This window comes from Poecilia mexicana, unplaced genomic scaffold (assembly GCF_051168715.1).
Source record: "Poecilia mexicana isolate PSO_F unplaced genomic scaffold, ASM5116871v1 scaffold_13, whole genome shotgun sequence".
NCBI lineage: Eukaryota > Metazoa > Chordata > Actinopteri > Cyprinodontiformes > Poeciliidae > Poecilia > Poecilia mexicana.
In genome coordinates this window covers 25,783,363-25,809,650 of record NW_028263382.1, presented here as the reverse complement: position 1 = coordinate 25,809,650, position 26,288 = coordinate 25,783,363, and positions in this window count along the sequence as shown.

The following is a 26,288-nucleotide window of genomic DNA, read 5'->3' as shown; positions in this document are numbered from 1 at the left end:
ACTAAACCTCAGACTTCAGAGTTTGTATGGCACCAGATGCTGAATTTACATCAGTCCAACTTTTTTCCAGGGAGCTTTAACAACCTCAGGAGGAGCCAAACTGTAACATTTATGGGGTCCGTTTTTTGTCTTGACAGTAGCTTTGTGATCCTTACACTGCTTCATGTGATGTTAGCATGATTTGAGTACATCAATTACATAGAAACGTGACCGAACATAGAAAAAAATGTTTTTTTTTTTAAGTCTGATGATTTTAATTTGCATCTTTTTATTTCGATTTTTATTTTGATTTAGACGGATGAAAATAGACTGAATCTTACCTTTTTCAAATTAAGCAGATCCAAATCAGGAATCTTCCCGCTTCTCTTGAAAGAACAGTTTGAAGTTTTCCCAGACACAAGATCTCGCGTGATCTTCCGTAATTTCGCTAGCATCTCGCGTGATCTTCCATAATTTCGCTAGCATCTCGCGTGATCTTTCGTAATCTCGCCAGTGTCTCCCGTGATCTCCGGGTCTCGCTAGACCGTCTTCGGCGGGAGATTAGTCTGACTAAATTGAATCACGTTGTCTCAACTCGAATACATTTTATTAACGCTAGGTTGTTGAATTTTATGTTTATTTGACGTGATTTTGTCATATTTGCATTTGAAACATAAAATAATTCTGTTAAACATGTTATTTTTTATAAATGCAATAACCACTTCAATTCAGTTGTGCTTTGACACAAGCATGGAGCAAGCAGGAAATGGTGCAAATGTTAGAAAAACGCTGATTAATTACCAGCTAACCATCACTTCATATGATGTTAACACATGTTAGCCACTGACATGAGTACATCATTTACATAGTGTGAAGGTATCACTGTTAAATAAGTTGGTTTCAACTAAATTTGCATTCATCTTAATCAAGTAAAGTCAATTATTTGGTCCAAAACATTGCAAATTAGTTGGTCTGGTTCTATTAAATTACATTGGGTCCAACTAAAGTAAATAAGTTGAATCGGGATCTCCCGTGATCTCGCTCGTCGCCTCCAGCACAAGATCAGTCTGACTATAATGAATCGTGTTATCTCAACATGATTCAATTTCATAAACGTTAAGTTGATGAATTTCTTGTTTGTTCAACATGATTTTATCACGTTTTTGTTTAAAACATGAAATTATTGTGTTAAAAGTACATGATATTTTTTTATTAATCTAATAACCCCCTAAGTTCATTTTTTTGAGTGCAGCGCTTCGCTTTCACAGACGGTGGGGACAACGTCTAACTATTTTCGTCACTTAGAAAAGTAACTCAAGAAGGTAAGCTCCGTTAACGTGATGTTAGCAAATCTAACTGTACAGAGACACAAGAATTTGTGATGAAAAAAAGTCACTCACTGTCTGAGTTATTGTGCGGAGATGTTGACTGACTTGTCGCATATATGGGAATACGCTATGTCCAAAAGTCTGCAGTATAGTGATGTGACATTCAGAAACAGTCGATTCTTCTCCACGGCTCTTTACTTATTAGATAGGACTGGAGTGTCACTCACTGAGAGCCGTTGTTCTAATACACTGTCAGAGTAGCATACATGCAGTGAGTACCATGCCTGCGCATGCGCATTAAGAAGTCCGACCGTCAGAGGAGTTGTCAGTTCACCATATGCAGCAAGTTATGACGAAAATAAGTCATTAAATTGTTTTCAATGATAACTATATAGATATACATGTGTTGTCATGGTTTCAAAGTGTATTTAAAGCAGGTCTGGCTGCAGCTGGAGTCAGCTACAACACACGTCCGTGTAAAACTCACTTAACCGCTAAGTCAGGACGCCATACAACTGTTAATATCAGAGTGTATGACGATCTACGTCATGATTCTATGTTGCTAGCATACATGCAGTGAGTACCATGCCAACGCATGCGCCTTAAGAAGTCAGACCATCAGTGGAGTTGTCAGTTCAGCATACGCAACAAGTTATGACGAAAATAAGTAATTAAATTGTTTATAATATGACATAATATGATAACTAGATAGATATACATGCGTTGTCATGGTTTCAAAGTGTATTTAAAGCAGGTCTGGTTGCAGCTGGATGCCATACAACTGTTAATAACCAAGTGTATGATGATCTACGTCATGATTCTATGTTGCTGATTAAATAAAATCATATGGTAATGACAGCGTATGCATGTATGAGCTAAGCGTACGACTATCTGACAACGTATGCTGATCTGACAGAACACCGTGAGTTCGTGTTAAGCGTATGACGATCTGACCTGACAGAACACCCGTTCTTTGTTCTAGTAATGCTCTGTGTACACTGCATCATTATTTAATTTAATAATGTACGTTGATATTTAAATTAACAAATAACTAAAACACAAGAACGAAAGAGCACGCAGAGCATGCACTCATTGATTGTTTTTGTTCAAAGTGGCAGCTGTAATGTCTGCCATGGTGTCAGACTACCTGGCTTCATGTACTGGGAGAGAGTGAAAACAGTCCCGATGAGCGCCTTCTGTTTGGTTACTTCTTGCTTGTTGCTCCTTGGTCAGTGTTCATGGTTGAGTGTTATTTACCATCAGGGCATTGCCTCAATTGCTATGTTTAATGGTGCAGACAGTGGTGGTTTCTTACATGAGCAATATGGGCAAATGCCCAGGGTGTTATGTTTTTAGGGATGGCACGAGACCATCACACATTGTAACACAGAAATGGAATATTTAATATTGGTAAAATGTATTAAGTATTTAATATCTAGGTGTTTTTATGGGAATATGGATCTTTCAGATTATTTTGAGAAGCAATTTCGATCATATTTTACATTTTATCGTGTCATGTAGCGCGGGCCGCTGGTCTTGGTCTTGACTCGGTCTCGACTTTCCTCGGTCTTGGTCTTGACTTGGTCTCGGACCCTAAAAGTCTTGGTCTTGTCTCGGTCTCGATACACTCTGGTCTTGGTCTCGTCTTGGTCTCGGGTTAGGTGGTCTTGAACACAACACTGATATATATATATATATATATAAAATTCCCTTCTCACCCTCCGCGGGTGGTCTCTCTCTCTTTCATCCTCTGAGCTCGGGTCCTCTACCAGAGGCCTGGGAGCTTGAGGGTTCTGCGCAGTATCTTGGCTGTGCCTAGAACTGCACATTTCTGGACTGAGATGTCTGATGTTGTTCCTGGGATCTGTTTGAGCCACTGCTCCAGTTTGGGGGTGACTGCCCCGAGGGCCCCGATGACCACAGGCACCACTGTGGTCTTCACCTTCCAGGTCTTTTCCAGTTCCTCTCTGAGGCCCTGGTATTTCTCCAGTTTCTCATGCTCCTTTTTCCTGATGTTGAGGTCACTTGGTATTGCTACATCCACCACAACGGCTTTCCTCTGTTCTTTGTCCACCACCACCACAATGTCCGGTTGGTTCGCCATTACCATCTTGTCTGTCTGGATCCGGAAGTCCCACAGGATCTTAGCTCGGTCATTCTCCACCACCTTTAGGGGTGTTCCCCACTTCGATCTCGGGGCTTCCAGTCCATATTCTGCACAGATGTTTCTTTTTTTTTTTTTTTCACAGAGCAAAAATTAAATGTGGTTTTGTTGCTCGATTTACAAAAAAATTGCACATTAAACTAATACAAAAAAAGGATGTGTTTTATGCTCTATTGTATGTTTTATAAGTCATATTAAGTGAGGTTAAATGTTAAGCTGGTTATAAAGCCACAAAACTGTAGATTGTGCAAAAAAAAAAAAAAAAAAAAAACGCAGCATATAATCTCCAAGTCACTAGAGAGCAGTGTTGGGCAGCGGTAAAAGGGAAGAGGGTAAGCGTATGTGTAGTGTGTGTGTGTGTGTGTGTGTGTGGGAGAGAAACTCGCCCGTATGCAGCCGTGTTTGGACTCAGAAATGCAAGGCTGCAGCAGCTGGCCAAACAGAGTGAGCAGGGAGTCATGCAGAAGCTGTGTGTGTGACTGTGTGAGGAGGGAGCGGTGCAGACCGCTGAGGAGAGGCCTTCTACTCGCTCCGACTCCTCAAACTAACAGAATTAATAAGCTCGTTTGCCAAGGAAAACACTCTAATCAGTGGGTTTCCTCTCATTAAAAGTTAATTAGTTTGACACGAGTTTCCTGCAGAAGAAAGTATTGGCCACTTAGAACTCATTAGAGCCAAAGGAAAACATCAAACTGAGGAAAGCAGGAGAGGGGAGAAAGAAGGAATGAAGCACGCGCACACACACACGCATTCAAACATTTTATCATCCCTGCGCACGTTGAGAGACTCACGCAAGCTGGCAGATCTACAAATACTTTGTCTTTTCAGACTGTTGGGAGCAAATGTAAACATCCCTGCCAGTAGACATATACATAAAGTCATACACACTTAAAAGAATCCTATAAGTACAGCAACCTGATTTGATTGCTTTTCTAGAGATCATCAAACTTACAATCTGAGGTGTACCTGAAACCCTGAAACATACAATTTTTTTTTGTGTTCTGTATTTTTTTTTCTTCCCCCAAATCTTTTTGTTATAGAAGCTGACATACAATTAACTAAAACAACACTTAAGCACTCAAGTTAAAAATGTGGGGAAAAAAAAAAACATCCAGACAAAGGCGTGTGGAGAATCCCACAGAAAGAGAGGCACCAGCCGGCCAGCAGATCCGAATCTAGAGCAAAAACCTTTTCTGTGAGGCTGAAAGGTTATGCAAAAGCAACAACGTAAATTGTTGCTGTTGTGCAAAAAGAACAATAATCAGATGACGATGCTGCAAAAATATGTAGAATTCAAACTGAACTCATGCTGATGCTGCAGTAAAGTTTCGTGTTTCTGTTTCACATCTCTTTGCAACAACTCGTTTCTGACGCGTTTCCACTTTAATATTTCATTCGGTGCTTTGCTAATGGAAATCAGGGCTGATGCTGAAGACAAAGGTAGAAGCAAATTTACGAAGAAACTCCAAAGTGGTTTAGAATTAGGAAAGAAAATCACAGAGTTGTCCTGCAATGCCAACATAAACACAACGATCTCTAAAGTGCTGACAGTTCTAAAGATCTTCTTGTGGTCAATCCAAAACCCAGACACAAACTGGGTCGCGCCTCGCCACGCTGCTGCTAAATGAAGTAAGGCACCCACACCCTCCTCCGCTTCCTCCTTCGCTCCATCTCTCCGCTGCGCCAGCAGCTTCACCGATCTGTCCAGCCTGCTTAGACTTCCCCTTGTTAATGAATCATGAAGTCTGACTTTTACTCCTTAATAAGCAGTGTTTTGCAGAGAGCGTGTGGAAAGCTCAGAGTTTGTTTTTGTTTAATTAGCTCAGCAGGTTCTCTGTCCACGGGGCTCATTAAAGGGGAGACGGCTCGGGGGCCCGCTGAGCGGCGTCCAGCGAGGAAACGCTGAAAGGCGGGGGGCCCCTCGCTGCCAGGTGGCTACAAGACGAATGGGCCCGGGCACAGGCTGAGACGGGGCAGGAAACGCAGTGGCACTGGGCTGCGAAGTGAGGTACAATGATGGGAAATGTTCTGGTGAAAACATGCGGACTAGCGGTGAAAGAAGGCTGGGAAGGGGCAAAGAAAGAAACGAAGAAACAAAATCAAAGAAAGGCTGACAGAGACCGAGGTTTTAAATCCTTTTTTATTATTATTATTCTTTTTATGTCAAAAAAGACAGTGCTAGCAAACGTGCAGATAGATCTAATAAGACATGTAGTTTTAGTGATTGATATAGTCATTGTTTCCACTACATTTAACTTTAGGTCAGTAATATAAAAATAAATGCAATCTGTTTTGTCCCAACCATTTGATCTGATTGGAATTAAGCAAATGTGCTTCCACAAGAAAATGTTTGCACAAAGGTTTAAGAATATTCTAAGGTTCAGACAAAAAAAGGCAAAGATAAATAACTTTCTAGTTTTACTCAGCAGCTAATATATGACCCAATGAACCAAGTTAAACTTGTTCAGTCTCTTTTTAATTGTACAGGCGATACTTAAAAAAAAAACATATTAGAAAAATGCTGAAAAGACAAAGTCTCTTTGGATATTTTGGGAATCTTGAAGGATTCATGTGATCTGCTCTCAGGGTGATCTTTCAAATCCTTATTGGAAGTGCATTTCTAACAGTAACGCCAACCATGTTTCTCTTGACCTTTCAAGTTTAATGTAAAAGCTATTTCCTGAAACGATATTTTTTTCTATCAGAAAGAAAAAGAAGCTAGTTTTATACCAAAGTCCAGCTGTTGTTGTTTGGGCGGCAACAAACCTGCTGCAGCAGTTGCAGCTCTCTGCGTGGCGGCGGCGTTTCTGCAAGTCTGATTGTGCCGCGCTGCAACTCGAAATGTGACTTTGAATTCGACGTAGTCCCTTTCGAGCTAGTTACGACTTTGTCACTGACACAGTTTGCGACGAGTCTCACTGTTGTCATCTTTAGCTGACCCACATTGGAAAAGCGACAGTATTTCCAGCTAGAAAACATACATCTTTCTCTTCCCGCCATTGTTGTTTTCATTCATGTAGCTGGCTGTTTGCTATGTGTTGCACATGAGTTGTCCTCACGCTGAAAACGTGACTTGACTTGCCATATATACTCATTGTGACAGAAGAAGACAGCAAATATCTATTTTTACTAAGGAAAATTACAGAAAATAACAACTGGATGAGAAATTTTGAACTTTGTGAGACAGTAAGAGGTTATGAACACGTCGGTGTGGTTGGTGGTCATGTCAGATGAACGTCCTACTGAGCGACGGGTTACCGGCATCCTCAAAACAACAAAGATTTCACTGTGATCAGCACTCTTCAGAACAGACAGAAGAACACAATCATCTGTTTTCTCTACACATTTATTAATGTTTATTGTAATCACGGGTTATCAAAATGTCATTTTAAACGACTCCTCAAGATTCATCAGGCTAACCACTGTTTTCAACATATTTCGGATTTTCCTTGTTGGACTGTGGATTCTGGCTCCAGTTTGGATTTTAAGTCATTAGTTTAGTTTTGGGACAAAGCAAATGCGGCCCAAGGCGGTTCTGGTTACATCAAGGAACCTCAGCAGAACTAATCTGTGAGAGTCTTTGTGAATAAGGAATGAAAAAACAAGTAAACGTGTATGACATGCAGAAAGAAAACCTCCCGGGAGAATATAGTGGAGTAAATATTAAAAGGTATCATTTAAGTAAACCCTGAACCTGTCCTCTTTCTGAAAAAAAAAAAAAAAAAGCAAACAAAATTTTTACCTCCACTTTCCATCCTGGTCCACACACGGCAAGCCGCAATCACCCCAATAGAGTCTTTCCAACTACTTTGTAAACAGATAAAGGGTTTACACTATAAGAAACTGGAGATTTAAACTCTTTTCTTTCCCCAAATCATCTCAGTTCAACCTTGTTTGCGCAGATAACCTCCACAGCCCGGAAGATAATGCCGTCGTGTCATGAATAAATGAATGGGGCAGCGGCTGATTTAAGACGGAGTCAACTAAACGTAAGACAACACAATAAAGCTATCATAAAGTTTCATTAAAACATCAGGAAATCAATTTACATTCTGCACACTCGGGTCCTAGCCTGAGTGATTATGCTTCACGAGCACTAATTAAACAATGACTGATCATCATTTTTCCAGAGTAAATTACACACACACACACACACACACACAAAGAGGCTGCTGCCAATTTGATGGAGCCGGGCCAAAGCTGCGCGCTGCATATCACTGCCTTACCTGGTGACATTGTGTTTCTGTGTGAAGTGGGATGCCAAGACGAGACGACTCACCTGTTACAGAGTCGTCGTCTGCGTTCTCCTGCCAAGCTCACCTGGACCGCCTCAGCTGTGCTGATGACCTCGTGGTGTAGAGCAACTCTGCATGTGCAAAGCTTTCGACTGAATCAAAGAAAACTGTGGCGTACTGTCGGTTGTCAAGACAACTGAGGAGAAGGTGCAAGAGCGAGAACAGGAGCAGCGCCGTTGATCCTGTGGTGAGTTTTTTTTGGTGCTCAGCTGAACTTGAATTCTTGGTAGGAAGTACTGCAACACATGGGGAAGATTTTAAAGAACTTGGAATATTGTCTGACCACACTTAAGAAGAGTGGATTTAAAAGAAAAAAATGAAGAGCCCACTGCACTGACCCCCATTGAAAACCTCCCCGGTTATTCCACCAAATATTGATTTCTGAACTCTTCCTGAGTTAAAGCATCAGCACTGTAGTTTCTAAATCGATATGAACTTGTTTTCTTTGCATTGTTTGAAATCTGGAAACACTGCATCGTTTTCGTAATTTTGACCATTTCTCAGTTTCTGCAAATAAATACTAAATGTTTTTGCTTGGAATTTCAGAGACATGCTGTCAGTAGTTCATAGAAGAAAAGAACAACGTTCATTTTACTTAAATATACATCCATTAGGTGTAAAATCAGAGGAGCTGATCATTTTAAGTGGTCTCTTAATGTTTACCAGAGCTGTACTTTACTGACTTTGAAAAAGTGTACAACAAAGCTGGCTGGCTTAAAAACAACAAAAAATACAATACAAACTGATCATGTGACACGTTTAGACAAAGAAAAGCTGATGACATGAACAAATATCGTAACTGCAGAGAAAACAAGTAAATAAAAGCTTCAGTAACAGAAGAAGCAACTCTTAAGAAAAACGTTACGGCTTTTCATGAAGAGCAAAATTCAACAAAGTCGGCTTGTACTCCCTCAGTGAAGTGAACTTAAATTCAGCTCAGTTTATTTATACAATGCCAAGTCACAACATGTCATCTCAAAAGTACTGTCCAAAAAAAAGTCATTCAACTCAATCCCACATACATTTCAATTGATTCTAGTTACCAAAAGGTTCACTGAGTTCAGTTTGTTACACAAATTAGACTAAAAAGTTCTCTGTCTAAGAAAACCCAGCAGATTGCATCAAGTCATTGACTTGCAGGACATTATCCAGGGAGGTGACCAAGAATGGAGCCAGAGAACAAGTGAAAAGGAGAAAAAAAAAAACTGCTCAAACTTTTTTTTTCCCCCTCGTTATTTTCATGGGATATTTGTGCGTAGAATTTGTGTGGAAAAGGTGAGATGTGGTCATCTCACTTTAGTGGGTACAAAATGCACCGTATCTTGCATTTTGTACCCACTTCAACAAAGAATGATGTCATGTAATTTTACTTGACCTATTGGTTGTTGTGTGTTCACGTGAAGTCAATTATAACAATCCCCCGTCCAGGGAGGCCTCTTAGAGTTATGCTGATTTAATCAGAGGTCATTTTCCTCCATATTTAATGGGAGTCGACTTGCCTGAGCTGGAGCTGAAGCCAGATCAAACAACTGATAAAAAGTTAAAAAAATAAAATAAAAATTATGAAGCGATGCGCACGGAGGCTGTCGTCCTCAACACAGAAGTCCTGGGTCTGATTCTCCAATTATTTGCTGCATGCATGTCTTCCCATTCTTTCTCCCCTCTACTTCCTGCCCATTTCATTAAAAAATACGGGTCAGCGGAGTCTAAAACTTCTTTAAAAATATGTATTTTTTTAAAATCATGACTAGTAAAGAAAACCTACTTGAACTAATATGTGATTCATTTTCATGTAATGCAGAGATTTGTGGAAGTGTGCAGTTTACCCTTGCATAACCCTTAAGGTCAGGGTTAGGGTTATAAAGGGAAGTCCAGTCCCCGAGAGCTACCATACTGAAACTTACATCCCTACCCCAACACATCTGAATCAAATTAACTGCTCATTGTCTGGCCTCTGCAAAACTTTACCAATGAGGGAACTTTGCATGGATGCAGCTAAAAGTTACAGCATGGAAGTTCTTAGGCAAATATAGAATGTTGCTTTTGTATAGGGGTCTTATCTTGACTTCCCCTAAAACAAAATAATCCCTACTGTTTATAGGTAATCTGCTGTGATGAAATACTTTGCGCGACTTCGAACAATGCATCGGTTTCTCTCTTTTTAAACCAAAGTGAGACATTTCCAGTAATTTGCAAGAAAAGTGTTATGTCTAACAGAGTGAGGATAAACAACATGTACAAAAAGGGAACCGCGCTCAGTTATTTGTTTCCAGAGGAGCTCTGAGGGCGATGCGGATCAATGGTTTGCTGGGAGCATCTACATCTCCAACATCAGAGACATTTGCATTGTTTGATTGCGGCTAAACCAAGTTTAGACGTACAGTAAGAGCATTAGCCCAAAGGTTTGTTCCGGACTTTATGCTTTTCTTTTTATTAGATACATTTTTTTTTGTGCATGGGGGGGGGGAGGAAGGTAGGGTTATATTTAGAGAGATTGATATTCTCTATTTACAGAATGAATTGCATTAACCAAACAGGAAGCTGCTGGCATTGGATTCCATGCTGGGGTTAAGGGAGTGTCTGGAGTTAAAAAATATCAGCGTAACCTCTGCTTTAACCCCACATATGAGCACTTATTGATTCATTCACTTTGAAGAGGTCCTTGAAATTGTTTTGATGAGGAACTATTGTGGCAGTCTGTTGGGGCTTTCAAGGCACTAGTCCAAATGAGAATGTCTCCAAGCTGGAGACACGGAGACAGACAGAATCACAAAGGCTTGTGAAGACAGACAGACACACAGACAGCGCACCAACAACAAAAAAAAAAGGGAGAAAAAGAGTAAAGGAGCTATAAAAAAAAAATAAAACAGAGTAACCCTTGTTTCAGAAACAATGACTTTCCTGCCAATGGAAAGTGATGGCTGAGCTGTTGCAATATCCATGTCTCTGACAGAACTCAAAGCGTATCAGGTTTATTGCATTACCTGGGGGAAAAAAAAAGGGAAAGGGTAGAAATAATCAAAAATGCATCAGAAATAATGCACTTTTCAGACTCTATCCATCATTGTTTCGGCACCCTCGATCCTTTACGAGAAGTGAGCGAGGGGCGGGGGGCGAGGCACTCGCCGCCGCTCCCCGTCGCCAAAGAGCAGGGTGGGTAATTAAATTGCGTGTCGCTCTCTAAGAACTAAAATGAATGAAATAGATGAATGCTATTGCATTATGCCACAATCGTGACCTGCAGAAAACTAATGGCGGAATAATAGTTTTAGGTACTGGCTCTGTCTCTCTGACAGCCTCTTGAGTGAATATGCAGCAGCAGTGGCAGCCAAAACGGTTTGTCCTACACCTGAAACGGTCTCCCAGCCTGTTAGCCTCTCCTCCTCCTCCTCCCACTGCCCTCCCTCAATCATTTAATCCATTGACCTTTCCTTCCCCAACATGTCACACCCATACAGCACTGAGTGCAAGGGCAGCATGCAGTCCAAAGGGGTTGCACCGTTTTAGGTTTTTTTTTCTCAGTTTTTATGGTTACTTTTGAAGCACACAGCCAAAACAGCGGCCCTTTTTTCCCCCCCTACGTCTGTCTCTCTCTCTCTCTCTCTCTCTCTCTCTCTCTCTCTCTCTCTCTATTCAACATGCCTCCCAGAGATGGGCGCCTTGCTTTGTAGTTTGTTGACTGCAAAGAGCTGAGAAAATTGTCCTGAAATCCTGAGCAAAAAGGAGTGTAAATAAAAGATCAAACCAGGCCTGTGAGCAGAACCAGCGGCCTGGTACTCAGCGCAATAACTCACAACGTGTCGCCATGTATTAGCTTGATGCGTTCACTCCGGGGGTGGAGAGAGGTAGCCAGGAGCTCTTCTCCGCCGCCGCCGCTGCACTGTTTACTGTACGATCACCAGAGGACATACAGAATAATTCTGCTGTAAAGAAATACGGTTTACTTACAATTTAAACTTTCATAAGTCGCTCACCTGGGACGTCTTCTCCACGTACGATTAAAGAGTTACAAAGCTCAGACGCTGAAAAGTGTTTTTGGATTGCAGAAAGGAGAGGTGTTGGGTTGTTTCTATAACCAAGGTGCTAGGGGGCGGGGAGGACGGGGGGGTTTGCTGTCAGGAAAGAAGTTTGGTAGTTTTAAACAAATCTCGGGTCAAAAATTGTGGCACGGGTTGCTTGAGACTCAAAGACACCTTGATGTTTTTCACAGACGGTCAATTAGGGCTCAGCAACAACCTGAGGAGATTTTGAGATCCCTCTTCCTCGGGATTCACGCATCTAAGTCAGAGGGTTATGTTATTAATTTTAACCCACGTTGGCTGATTAGCCTTTTACGTGTCGAGTAGTTAATGCAGCGTAACGACAGCTAAGTACAACATTCACGTTGTGGCCAGAGAATTGACTGGGTTTTGATATCAAGGAAAGTTTGAAGTTTAAGGTTTTGAAACCTCTCATGTCCTCAAACAGTTTCTGAGGTTTGAAGTGCTTTTAATGAGAGATCAACAAAAGAAAGGGGCTGAATGACATGAATTCAGGCGTCCGTTTTTTTACTTGCCGCCAGTCACATCTCCACATTTTTCTTCCTTGTATATAAAAAAAAAATAATAATCTTTTTGGAAATTAATGTGTGGAAACTAAATGCACACGGTCAGTCTCACTCCAGTCCAGTTAGCAGCATGTCTGAAGCAGATAAGTGCAGGTCAATGTTGCTAAGTCCTGAGCGATAAAGTAATTATTAGCTGCCCTAAAAATGAGAAAACACCACTGATATCACCTCCTAACTGCATGATTAGCTTAATGTGACTGTGGGACAGAGAATAAGCCTCTGGATTGAACAAAAAGTGAGTGAAAAACATTGTTTTGCTTGTTTTAATTGATTTTATTTTACAGCAGAATGCTACTCTCCTCAAATATCTAGGTTTGGGTCTGACAGAACTGATCCAGAAGAGACATTCTGGGGGAGTTACTTAGGTTTTTTTTTTTTTGTTATATATTTATTTTAAGTTTTGATTTCGATTCCCCTCATTTTACCCAGAACACTAGAAAAAGTCTCCAGTCCATCTCAATAATTAAATGATCCAAAAACAGAGGAGAGAAATTGTTTCTGTCTATATTAAAGACATCAAATACCACTTATAGACACGATTTAATAATCAACATGCATTTAAAACAGCCCTTTTAAAATCACACATGCAGAATATCACGCATTATTTGAATTGTTGCGTTAACACTGCTGATATCATAAAACTTTTAAGGTTAACCCACCAGTCCATGCCTAATAGACACATGCAATATTTTATTCAGGGTCGTACACTGAGTGTGAATTTTGAGTAAGAAGTTTATTGATTTTCTTAATCGCTTTAAATATAGATTTAAGTGAAAAAAGTCTTGGCCCTATGCATTGTTCAACTCACGCTGGATAGGCTGATACTGACACAACACTGGGTCAGTCAGGTCATTTTTTTTATATATATATATATATATATATATATATATTTAATTTATAAAGTGAAACATCAAGAACATCTTTTAATGAATCTGCTCCTCTCCTGTGAGACTCGTCCAGAAGATGGCAGCACCCAGCTACGCTGTGGCCTCCTCTGATCTGTTGTGCCAACCGGTCAGCACATGGACGCGCGTTGTGCCCCCGCCGATATAAAAGATAGAGCCGCTCTGTGGCTGCGCCTGCAGCCCAGCATGGATGCCTGGACGGACCGGGGGTCTGGCTCTTCTCACCGCGCTCCCTTTCTGAAACACGTTGAACCCGTTAAACTGCGGCTTCCCTCCCATCGGCTTCACAAACCCTACAGCTGATCAACAGAATCACTCGTGACACATCCTGGCAGCGAATGCTAAACACAAACCCCAGCGAAACGCCCGTCTGGGGAAACGAATGGGAGAACGTCAGCCATCTCCGAACACACAGCAAGACAAATGTACACAAACCTTTTAAGCGACTCCTCAAACTTTGCTGTGGCCTTGAAGAAAAAGTTGCTGTCCTATTGTTAGATACAGGCAGCCTGGGTTTATTTCTGTTTGTATATGCTGCAGGGGGGTTGGAGCTCTTGCTCCTGTTAGCCCCACCATTTTATTTCCTCTTTCACAAAAGGCCACAGTCGGAGCTCATGTCGAAAGAATGCATGCAACGACAAAACAAGCTCGACTGATGAATATCTGCCTTTTTTTTTTTTTTTATGTTGTTGTTGTTTTATTTACCGAATGTGTGTTTTAATGTCTGTGTTTATCTTCCGGGGCTGTGCCGCGTGTGATCTTCCTGGAGTGCGTCTGACAAAAAAAAAAAGAAAAAAAAAGTCTTGCACACAAAACAAAAGCAGCATGAGACTCCTCCAACCCTCTAATGATGTTTAATGATACCTATCAGTGATGGAATACACACACACACACACACACACACCTTTCATTCAACCTCCCTCTTTTCCTCCAGGAGCCGCAGCTCCTCCCCGACTGTGGAATTACACGCAGGTGATAATCAGGTCAGCCCGCAGCTCTTCGGGGACTGGAGGTATTCATAAACATTCCTGCCGCTGCTCTTTTTGTCTTACTTCCTGCGGTAAAAACAGTGAACGCGCTCCAGTCGAGCCAGCACAGGCCCTCGCTCGCCCCTGGGTGCACCATCCCCGTGTCTGTCTGCGCGGAGAGGGAGACACACACACACACCTTCTGTTGGGGATGTAAAAAAAAAATAAAATAAAAAATACACACTATGTAGACATATCATCAGAATATTAACCACCTCATTAGCATGAAAATCCCTCCTAGTCATCTACATCTGATTTGACATTTGGCATTGGAATCAGTACCTTGACTTAAAATAATATCTAACAGCGTTCTTCTACATTTCTTTTAAACACTGAACGACTGCGTGTGTGTGCGCGTGCGTGTGAGTGAGTGAGTACACATTACTTGAGGTTGATTCTCGAAGCCAACTACCTCCTCCTCCATGTTCAAAGCCTCTACAAACAAAGACCAAAGGAACACAAAGGCGTGGGTTCAGTACGTGCCTTTTTTTTTTTTTCCAGGAATGTCAGCCTCTGCTTTTCAAAGATTTGACTCAAGCTCTGCAGTCAAATAAAAGCCTTTTTTGGTAAATTGATTAGGCTCTAAACTTTTTAGGGTTTTGATGTGACTCGACGTGAATTGTTCGATACTCCTGCCTGCCTTGCACTGGCAAGTTCACAACCACGTTCTTGTTCTCCTTTTTTCTCCAGTCGGAGACCCCGGGGCCTTTTGTTCAAGCAGGTGCAGAAAGGGCTTCTGGGAGGAGAGGGGGGGAAAAAATGCTGTTGTGACACCTGGAGTTGTAGGATCTGCCATTGATTTTAACTTTTTGCAACATGTATTTGTTGTAGATTTAGCATCGTTTGATTTTTTTTTTTAGTTTTGGAAACTTTTTTTTTTTTCCAGAATTCACCCTGCAAACAAAATTGAAGTAAAAACCTTCCTTCTTGGCATTATGTTTGTCACTCTCTAAACAGCAGACATACGTTTTTTTAACAGCTGTTTAAAGGTCTACATTTTGTTGGCTTGATTTGATACATAGACTCTTCTTTGTGATTCTGAAAAACTAAATCCTTTGTCATTTTCAGTTTTTTAGCTGATATATCACTCACCTTGACAAAAAACAAATCTCAGTGTCAATTTTATCAGACTACAACACATTCTTTTGAATGCATTCGGAAATTTTAGTCATCTTTGGAAGGAAAGCATTTTGCCTTACAACTTCACATATTAAGAATAGTACCAGTCTTGGTAGAAATCTCCTTTCAGTGTTGCTGTCAGTCTCCTGCTACCACCTTTGAGGAGTTTGAGTCACATTTTCTCTTCATTATTTTGGGGAGTTTTTGTAATATTCCATATTTAATCATTTGTGGGGGACTGTTTTCACTGAAATGCTGCACCTTGTTTTCTCCAGACTGATTCCGTTTGGTTACGAAGAATTAAAAAAAATCTATCTACAATTCTGACTGCACCTAAAGAATGCAATCAAGGAATGGAGATAACTTTTTTTTTCCGGGTTCATCAAGTTCACAGCATCAGAAGGTGTTTGAAAATGTGAACTCAAGAACGCCAGTGCTGAATCTGAATCAAAGGTGCTTAAAGTTTTAGTTCAAGGGTATGAACATTTATGCATTCATAGCTGTAGAAGCCACTTAATTTTTCTGTTTTCCTACGTCTGTACCTAGTTGTCCTTGCAGGGTCTGGAGGTGTTGGTCACTATGTTTTCCCTGCAACACCTTTAACATACCATGCAATTGTCAGTAGTGTGACAAATAAATATATGGACAATTGTCGGTTTGTCAAAGAAACCATAAAACGAGACCATTTTTCTTATTATCATTTATTTATTTAGAAACAAATAAATACCACATGTTTGGTGTTCCAATACCAAAACTCAATGATAGGTAGCAGAAGGGATTTTTTTCCCCTTAGAGATACAGATATTAATAGTTTATACAAAACTAATACTGTGCCTTTGCAATACTGCATAAAACACTTGAGTGTTGTTAGTAGTACAAGTTCGCCCTGGTGGAGATCTGCATGCTAGTTGTTGCTAACGACACAGTGATGCAAAATAAGCAAAAAATACACAATATGTCAAACATTTGCTGAAACCTCTCTTTTGATCCCCAAACAAATATGATTTTTTTTCAGAACTGGCCTCTCCGTCTGTATGTCATCAAGATATACAGACAGATTTGGGTAAGAAATTTGACCTCATGTTAAATGAGGTCACAAGTTCATAATTTTAGTATCTTAATTTGTTTTTGTTCTTTTTTTTACTTTATGAAACATTAAGTCAATTCGTAAAACAGAAAACTGTGGAATGAGCGCCATGCAAAATAAGCAAAAATGCGTGGACACACTTCTACCTGTGAGACGAGCCAGAGTATCCGGGGAGCACAAGCATGCAAAAGGAGGCCAGACTCCATTGGACACGAGGATCCTCGTACAGCAAGAAAACAGCCTCAATAGCTGCATCATTATGAAGCCCTTGCATTTTTTTTTTTTTTTTGCTTCCATAGAGCAAAATGTCAGAGGAACATTGCTAAAATATTCAAGTTTACATTCTGGAAATAGACACATTGATGTGTATGTACTCAGTCACATTCTCTTGAGTTAAATGTTAAAAATAAATACTTGTCTTAGTAGCTTTACTCCACTATACTTTAGGCCTTTACTTGTAGAATCTCATTCAGAAGTAACACCACTCGTACTTGAGTACAGTTGTTGGCTACTGACACACACCCGGTCACTTCTCAAACTAAATATGCACCGGACACACACCCACGCGGTAACGGGATCCTTCTCGTATAGACAAAACCTTGTTCTGATGTTTCCCGTTTGCTGAGCCTGCTGGACTATTTTGAGGGCAAGTAAGGGTATCTTGAGATTGGTAGTAGTTTGATTTTTCCAACAGTGCACACTTTACCAAAAGTAGGTATTGATTTTAAAAAGCTTTACATTATTAGAAAAAAATATGCATATCCTTTCAAAAATATGTGTTTTGTACGCCTCAATTTAGAATTTTGCGGAGAACCTGGAAATTTTTTCCTTATTTTTATTATTTTCTTACTCACATACGTACTCACACAGTAGAGTTTTCCTTCAAGGGTAACCACTCTTTTTCCAATATAAAGCTGAAATTTATCCTAAGTCTTTCTTTTAAAAACAGCAGTGAGGACTGCTTAAGAAACATCGTGGAGTTTAAAGTTCTAGAAGTTAAAATTAGCCCGTCTTTGTCTTTATTTTGCCCTGTGTGACGGATTCACTCCCTCACTAACAGGTGCCGTACTTTGTATTTTCTATATTCTAAATAACTTAATTTATAAATGTAATTTTTTTTGTTTGTTTGGGGAAAGGTTTAAACCTGCTTTCTCCTCTTTGAGGTCACCTGGTCATGCGTTGCCATGGAAGCGCACCCCATGAGCAGCATCGTCAAGGACCTGGTGTTTTCAATCAGCCTCACAGGGAAAATCCACACTGATTGTTTGGGTTTAGATTGTTTTAGCTTTATCTTTGAAGCTGTTAAAGCCGACTTCTAGTTAAGTGTGTATGTATATTTTTTTTTATATAGTAATGTAAGTGCTGTCTACTAGAAATGGTGCAAGCTAATGATTTAAAAGCCAGGTGGTTTACAACAGGAAGAATCTCTCATTTTCTTGTTGACGGTTGGGAAAAGTTGGAAAGACGTCCTGCTGTGAAACAGTGAGAACGATGTTTTAGAAAACACATCTGTAAAGGAAAAACCTGAGCCTTGCACCTGTTGGATCCCATCTGATTTTTCTTTTTAGTGTGCTATTTTTTTTTTGTTGTTGTTTTTTGCTTCCCTGGCCTCTCCCCCTCCCCCAACATATGTTTATTGGTTATTTCTTTTTTCTTTTTTTTTTTTTTTTTAAATACAGACAAACAAGCAAAAAAAAAGAAAGGGGCAGAACAAAATGCCATACAATATCATCAACATTAACATTACCCTGGCTCAGACAAAAAAAAAAAAAAAAAGACATTATTGCAATATATTATGTAAGGTTACGTGAAAAAAATCCCTGGCCATTTTTAATTTTGAAAGGTTTTGACTAAGCTCTCAAGCTTTACACTCAGAAAAAAAAAAGATTACAATGAAACTGAATTTGTTTTTAGAAAAAGTATGAGATTTTGCCTCCAAATCACAGTTAGAGATCAACTGCTGTCTCGATCTGAATGTCTCGTCACCTTGAACTGAAAATGTGCGTAAATATAAGATAACATTGCTTTTTTTTTTGGTTTCTGGAAAATTTGCTTGAGGGGAAACTTTTTGCAGCTTAACGCACGCCTGCACATCTTACATTATTTGCAATACATGTCTTTATTACTCTCCACTTTCATTCTGCCTGCTTTGAGTCACGTTCACAGGCCTCTTGAAATAAATTAATCGTGGAGACTTATGAGGGCAAAAATAAGTCAAAACAATGAATATCTTGGGGAGTTCATTTTACTTCTGAGATATAGAGGAAAATAATATCTTTGTTCATTTTCTACTTGGATCTGTACTAAATATTTTTAACAAAATGAGCAACCCAAAAGCTAATTTAATTTAGCTAGTCTTCAACATTCAGATACAGCTGTAGCTAAATATCAGCTCTCCTGAACTGTCATGTATTTACACATTTACAGTGAGAAAATTTACATTTACAAAAAAAAAAAAAACTGATGTAAAATGCAACAAACAAAGCTGGACGAGGACCCAAGTTTTTCTTGCCGATCACAAACAATGAGCAGGATTGTCAAGTGGGTAAATAAATCCTGAAACTCGCTGGTAAAGGAACGACATCGATATTTCAATGTAAGGTTATACTACAGAAATAAACGGTGAATTTATTTTCAAGCTTTTAATACATTTTATCCAGACATATGTCAATAATCACGGAGGGCACTTTCACTTCTTCTTCTTCTTTTTCTTGTCTTTGACCTGTCGCTGCTCACAAATGGACCCTGATGCTGCTCAGACAGTATAAAGTAGAGTAGGGCTCTTCTTCTCTGTTCTCCGTAGGGTCAACATGTCTCCAGCCGAGTTACGTAAACATTTCAGCCACAGCACAGGACTCGCTGTCAGAGGCTTGATTACCCGCAGCCCCGAAGTCAAACGGGGGTATGAAATAAATCACAAGTGATTAGCTCTAAGGGTTGGCGTTCGGCTGCTGTGGCCAAATCTGACTGAGGGTCAAGTTCGATGCATCAAAATAAACAACTCAGACCGGCTTTGTTTGCTGTACACGCCAGACTATACAAGAGATTTGTTTTATTTTATTTTAGTTTTTTTTTTAGCATGTTGCTGCTTGGATGGCGAATCAGAGAGAGGAGAAAGAGTGGAAAGAGAGGGATTTAGTAACTTTGCTAATGGGAAAGTAGAAATCCTTGAAAACGCTCAAATACACAAACAACCGAAAAAAAATTCTCGAGTCGTCTTACGTCAGCATTTTTGTTCAAAGGAGAAAGACTTCCTTGGAGCTCGGAGGGTCTTTTAAAGTTAAAGTCTATTCAGATTCAGTACTTATATCTGACAATTTTTAATTTCTTTTTTAAAGAGGAAATATAACCCCTATATCCTCTCTTTTGTGAAAAGAGAGGCTAGTGTACACTGATTATATCATCAAGAATCTTATTTTGAAGGGCTAAAGGGAGTGGTGTCTTAATTCATTTGCTGTTTTGAAGCTACGAACAGCACAAAAAGAACCACTTGTGCCATTTTTATTATGCATGTGAAAACATGTTCAATTAGCCCTTCTTGGACAACCTAAACATCCAAAATATATTACTGGTGTTACTTTTTTAGCTTCACATTACTTGATTTCTGCCTAGATCTACAGTGACATGTTTGAAAGTCAATTTAAAAACTGCCATAGCTGCAATTGGTCACGGTTTTAATTCAAAATGTGTGAAATTTGATCATGACTGTCTTTACAACCGGGCAACATTTCCTCCTTAATACCTAAAAGCTAATTTATGAAGCTAAAGCTAAACGAGGGAAAATAAACCGAAGAGTCTCAGAAAAAGCACAGACACAGAAAGCATGGAATGTAGATCATCGAACTCCTCATCTTTACAAAATGTCTGGAAGAGCACTTCGGCACATTATTTTATTTATTACAAATGTCTTCGTTCTCACAGGAGAAAAAAAAAATGTAAACGTGCAACAGAAAGGGCTAAATGTGTGAAATGTGGGCCTGCATTCGATACCGCCTCCTGCCTGCGCAGGGCCGAGGCAGCGGTTACGGTGTTAACACGAAGCCGTATGTGTGATAGCCGTGTAATAGCATGTCATTAAACTGTTATGGTTACACAGCTCGGTGGAACAGAACAGTGGGTGTAAAACCTTGAACAAGGCAAGGCCCTTCATGCCCCAGCCAAAGCAACCATCTATAAGGAAGACGGGGAATGTGTGCAAGAGCGTGCGTGCGTGCGTGTGTGTGTGTGTGTCATCTCATCACAGCGCTCCGCTCTGATTTGTGTATTCAACATTACAGTTTAAATAAGCACAGCAACCCAGTGCCACATTTCGAGTATTTGATCAAAATCCAATATATCTAAGTAAAGCAGAGTTATGGCCCACTACCTAAAGAAAATACACTGGTACACAGGGTTTCAGCTGCAAGCCCGAAAGCTTTCAGTTTGAGCACACAAAAGAGAGAGAGGGAGAGAGACGTGGCATCAGCAAAGAGGGAAATTTCTGGTTTTCCCTCCGCTCATTTGTTTCTGTTGGTTATTTTCTTGCTGTAGCTGACTGTTTACTGCCATGACTCAAAGTGCTTTTATTATTTTACCTCAAACGACCACTGAAAACATGAAGACATTAACAAATTGTTGACTGAACCGAGCGTGTATAACAAAAGCGCAGCAGTCTGATTTGAAGAGTGTTTATAGAGCGTGACCTCGCCGGCCCCGTTCTCATCTCGGTCCAAGTGCGGTTTCGCGTCTTTCCTCCCTGCCAGAATCTGTCTCTTTTCAACTGCTTCTCCCCTCCTCACAGCTGGATTTAAAACCCTTCAGAAAACATCTAAATGAAAATTCTGCATCCTGACCAATGTTATTACAATCTTTAACATGCCAGTAAACACTGATGAGGGCAAGCAGTAATGTGACCTGCCTGAGGATTTATGCTGTTCCGTGAAGGCTACCTAGCTTCTGGGTGGGTGGGTTGGCAGTGCAGGGGGAAAAAAAAAAAGAATGAAACGAGTCCGTTGTCAGCCTCGACGCTACCCTTCTCCTCTCATCTGCTAACAAATGTTTTCATTTCCTCTCTGCAAAATCTGTTCTTTATAACATCACACACACAAAAAGTTGGGATTGCGAAAGGGAGAAGATGGGGAGGAAGAGGCAGAGCTAGCGGTAGAAAACGGACAAGAAAGACTTGATTCTTTACATATTTCCTCCAACGTGATTGTGGTTTGATGGTAAAATGGACGACTCACTGTCTGTGTTTGGGCAAGGGGTTTAGCTGAAACAACTGAGGCTGTTGATGTAGCCGTGCTAACGGGATGGTTTGTCGTTTTAGTGGTGCAGGTTTCCTACTTGGTCTCAAAGAGTCTGGAAAAAGAAAATAAGGTTATAGAAAAATGCTTTCATTTCCAGACTTTAATCCCTCGATGTTCCTTTGCGTTAATTCTTTGGGTCTACAATGTAATCATCTGTCCTTCCTTCTTAATTTTTAGTCTTTCCTTCCTAAGTTCCTCCTTTTCCCTCTTTGGTTGCTTGTTTGGTTCTTTCCTTCCTTCCCACATTGTGGCGTTAATTATTTTGTCCCTTATGATATATATATGATACCATAACCAAACTTTTGAGCTCATGACTGGTAACATGCTGGGTTTCAGTTTTAAACCTTCTGACAGTCGTAGCCATAACGTCTGCAAATTTCTGCCAAAAAACTCTGAAATATTGAGATCAATTCCTGAAGTTTTCTAGAAAAAACAAAAATGACGCTTCAACCTCGAGAATTGATCGATAACTTCTCATGAAGTTATTTTAAGTAGTTTTTACAAGCCCCTCGCAAAATCACAAACCCTGTCACAGTAACAGTGTGTGCAATAACACCATTGCAAAGGACTGGTAAGATCCGACATGTATTTAATAATAATGTAGGTTTTTATCTCTTTTAATGATGAAGATGTTAAATGTCACAAAGAATGGTGGGATAAAGGGTGAAGGCAACAAAAAGAAAAGAGTCCAAAGAAAGCGGGTTAATTTCACTTAACGCAAAATTTAGCAACGCTATCACAATCCCATGTTGTTCGATCTGAATACCCTACACATAAAGTAACTTTAAAAATTATAACATCTTCTCTTTAGTCCCTGTGTTACTCTGCTCCTGTCTGAAATCATGTTTGTTGGTTGGTAGCAGACTTTAGATGATGTTGAGCCTCTCATCGTCTAAAGGGAGAAACGTTTACTCCACTTATTGCTGCCTGCCTTAACGGCTGACACTGCAACTTCTGCTGTTACTGGACATGACACTGAAGGACCCAAGTAGCTACAGGTCATCAAACAAAATCATTTTCATCGCGAAAAATACTCAAAAGCCAAGAGCAGACTGATGAAACGACGCTTTGTGCGTCCCAAGACATTTTCTGCACAACCTTGGTTGACTTTTTTTTTTTTTTTTTTTTTTTTTTTGTATTTCTGCAGGTAAAAGCTCATAAACTCATTGTATCCGCCGAAAGGGGAAGGCAGGATTAACGGTAAGATGAATGGCATGTTTTGTAACGACACAAGGCAACAGAAACTCGGCGTAGAGACCAACATTCAGCCTGACCCTCACTGATCTCTGCTGTCTATTGCACTCAGAGCTGAAGAAAGCTGATTCACTTTCAAAAAACACATCACTTGTCAAAAGGTGCTGTCAGACGCTAAAGCAGGAAGGCACTTCAATTAGAAGATACAAAAGTAAGGGCCGTATCCTGGATGTGACGTTTCTGTTGATCGGGCATTTTTCTCTAACAAGAGCTCAGAGACGAGAGAGTCTGCGAGGGGGAAAAAAAAAAAGGAGAACAGAGATGAAGGAGGGTGAAGGGTGAGGAAGTAAAGAACAAGCTCAAGCAAACTGTGAGCTATTCCGAGGCTCGACCCATTACTCGAAAGTTTCTAAAACATTATAAATGGCATGTTGGCTGCTTGAGACTATCCTCGTTGAAGGTGAGTACAGTTGATCATTTGTAGCTAAATCCCAGTTTTTCTGCCTTAAACCAGCCAGAAAGAATCCAATGCTGAGATGAGTGAACTCTGCATTAGCAGTGGTGAACATGCCCACTGCTCGCTGCCCTTTCTCACTTGGATTCATACAAGTTGAGAATGCCGCTTATTCTCAATTTGACAACTGCTATATATGCAAAATATGAGAGGAGACTTGCATAGATAAACCTAGCTTGCTTTTTAAAAGTGATGTAGCAAAGTCCATTTGACTTTAAGAGCATGAGAGAGTTACTGAAGAAGTTCAGTCGTTAAAATGCGAACTGTAATCCATGAAGCACATGTCGTAGTCGACCGTTATCCAGGACGGTCCAAAGAAGTCACAGATATAAACACTTTTATCCGGGTGCATTCTGTGTGGCATAGATCCAACAGCAGGTGGATCTATGCCACATAGACTTTCTTCCCCATTCCAGTGCTTGCGTTGATATTTGTCAGGTCATCCTACCAGGTATCGATGCCTAAATGCACCGATTATCTGCCGTGAGAATTGGGTTCAAGAGTAAGTGCACATTTGGTGTTCGACCCATATTTTCCGTCCATCCATCCATTTTCTTTACACCCTTGTCCCTTAGTGGGGTCGGGAGGGTCGCTGGTGCCAATCTCAAGCTAACATATTTTCCGTTTGATTTAAATAAAATCTATTTTTTCCAGGTAGACCAAAAGAATCGTCATGACCTCTGAACAAGCCAACGCACTTTCGTGTGACTTCTTGTTGGTAAACACTTGTTAGTCACCAAGCCACCTTTTCTCACAGTGAACCATGACTCGTTAGTGGTTTATTACCATCAGCGTTTTTTTTTGTTTTTATTTAAAGCATGGATAAAAGCAACTGACACATACTGGTGCAATTTCTCTCATGGCAAGCAATTTAAAAAACTAAACAGAACAAAATGGTGAAGGAACCAAATTACCAACATCTGTTAAGATTGTGACAGGCAGAGTATTTTCACACCAAGGTGACGTCAAAGTATAACGGCCATGACTTGTCAGATTAAATGACTGAGTGTTGGCCTAAGAAACCCCAAAACCTGTGCTAAATGTAAGATATTTGTTTTTTTATATTATTGCTCCTTAAGATAACAGTAAATAAACCTTTTGGCGTCAAGATGCTTCACCTCTAGCTTGAATGTTATCTCTCAGTCACTTAAAAATACGTTTGTTTTGTCGAGTTATCTAATTAGTGTTGCATATCTGGATAAAATAAATAATGATTTGAAAAAGAACAGGTTGAACAAACGGTAACATTAATGCTATGATTTCCTGTGTTCCAGGGTTTGAAGTAGCCAAAAAGTCGACGTTATACTCAGTTTATTTATGTAGTATTTTCAATGCATCAATAATAAAGTCCTCGGATTGGTCAGCTGGTGAAACATCGATGGGCAAACCAGCTCAATTTTAATATTGCACATTCTCCACTTTCTTTCTGGTGCTTCTGCTCCTCTATTGCACCGTTTCCTAACTTAAGCTTATAATTTGCCCTCCATTACTGTTTTATGCTACTTTAGACATTTTATCCTATTTTTTTCCTGCTTTATTGTATTTTTTTTTTATCATCCGTTCTCCTTCTGTCTCCTCTCCCCCGTCTTGTTTCTTGCTCTCTGCTTTTCCTCCCCTCCTCTCCCACGAGGCCCGTGTTGAGAGCACAACAGTAGAATTTGTTTTGCTGCCTCTCATCAGATTAGTGTTGATTTTTCTGCCACGAAGCCGCAGCTCAACACAGCGGAGGAACTTCTTTAACTGTTTATCAGAGGCACATTTACCCTGCTCTGCTCAGCAGCTCTACGGTTTGTTTCCTGACATTTATAACGAAATAAAAATAAAAAAATAAAAAAAATCAATGGATGCAAAAGGATGTAATTTTGTAGCCTGCCGCTGTTGAGATCAGTGATGATTTCCTGTTTCAAAGAATGTGGAATGTCAGTCCCAGTAGAGGTCCTGCAGGTATAATTTTTATATATATAAATATATTTGTTTCTATAACTGTACTTTATGTTTGAATCTTTGTCTCCTTGCTCTTCTACTTTTATGCCTTTTATCTGAATCAATAAAGCAAATCACAGCTTAATATCGCATAATGCGTGACTTTTTGAGTCAAACGTCTCGCAGCGGCCCCCTGCTCCCTTCACACTCTGTCATCTACCAAGCTACTAAAGGATTCTGGACAGCCAGTAATTAAACCGAGTTAACTCTGGCTCCCTCCACTCAAGTTGAGCTCCACGCCAGACAATGATGACACAGTGTCAAGTCAGAGAAGTAATGACTAAGATTTGCACTCTATTATTAGAGCTGGGGCCCGGTGAGCTGCCACCAGAGACCCTGTTCCTCTCTCGCCTGGATCCAGCAGGAGCGTGGACAGAGACGGAGCACGGATCACGGCTAATGCACCGGATAGCACACCGATAGGAGATGAAATTACAATGTATGATGGACCCGGACATCTGTCTCCTTCATCAGGAGTTGTCAGAATGCAATATGTAGTTTTATACACTTTATATGTCTGCTTCTGATTTAAAATAAATAAATACTATTGTGCGGAAACAAAAGGCTGTCATTTTATCTAATCAAACCAGTGGGGCTGTGGGTTCATTTGCGCCACTTTGTGCCTCTGCTTCTTACTCACGAGGTGACGTTTCATCCTATCGCAATTACATTTTACCAAATTGTTTTTATAAAAATATATCTAAACTGTTGCATATGAGTGTTTATTGTTCTTATAAAGTTTCTTCACACCCTGTTTTATTAAATACCGGCATTTTATCCATTTTTAAATCGGTTGACCTT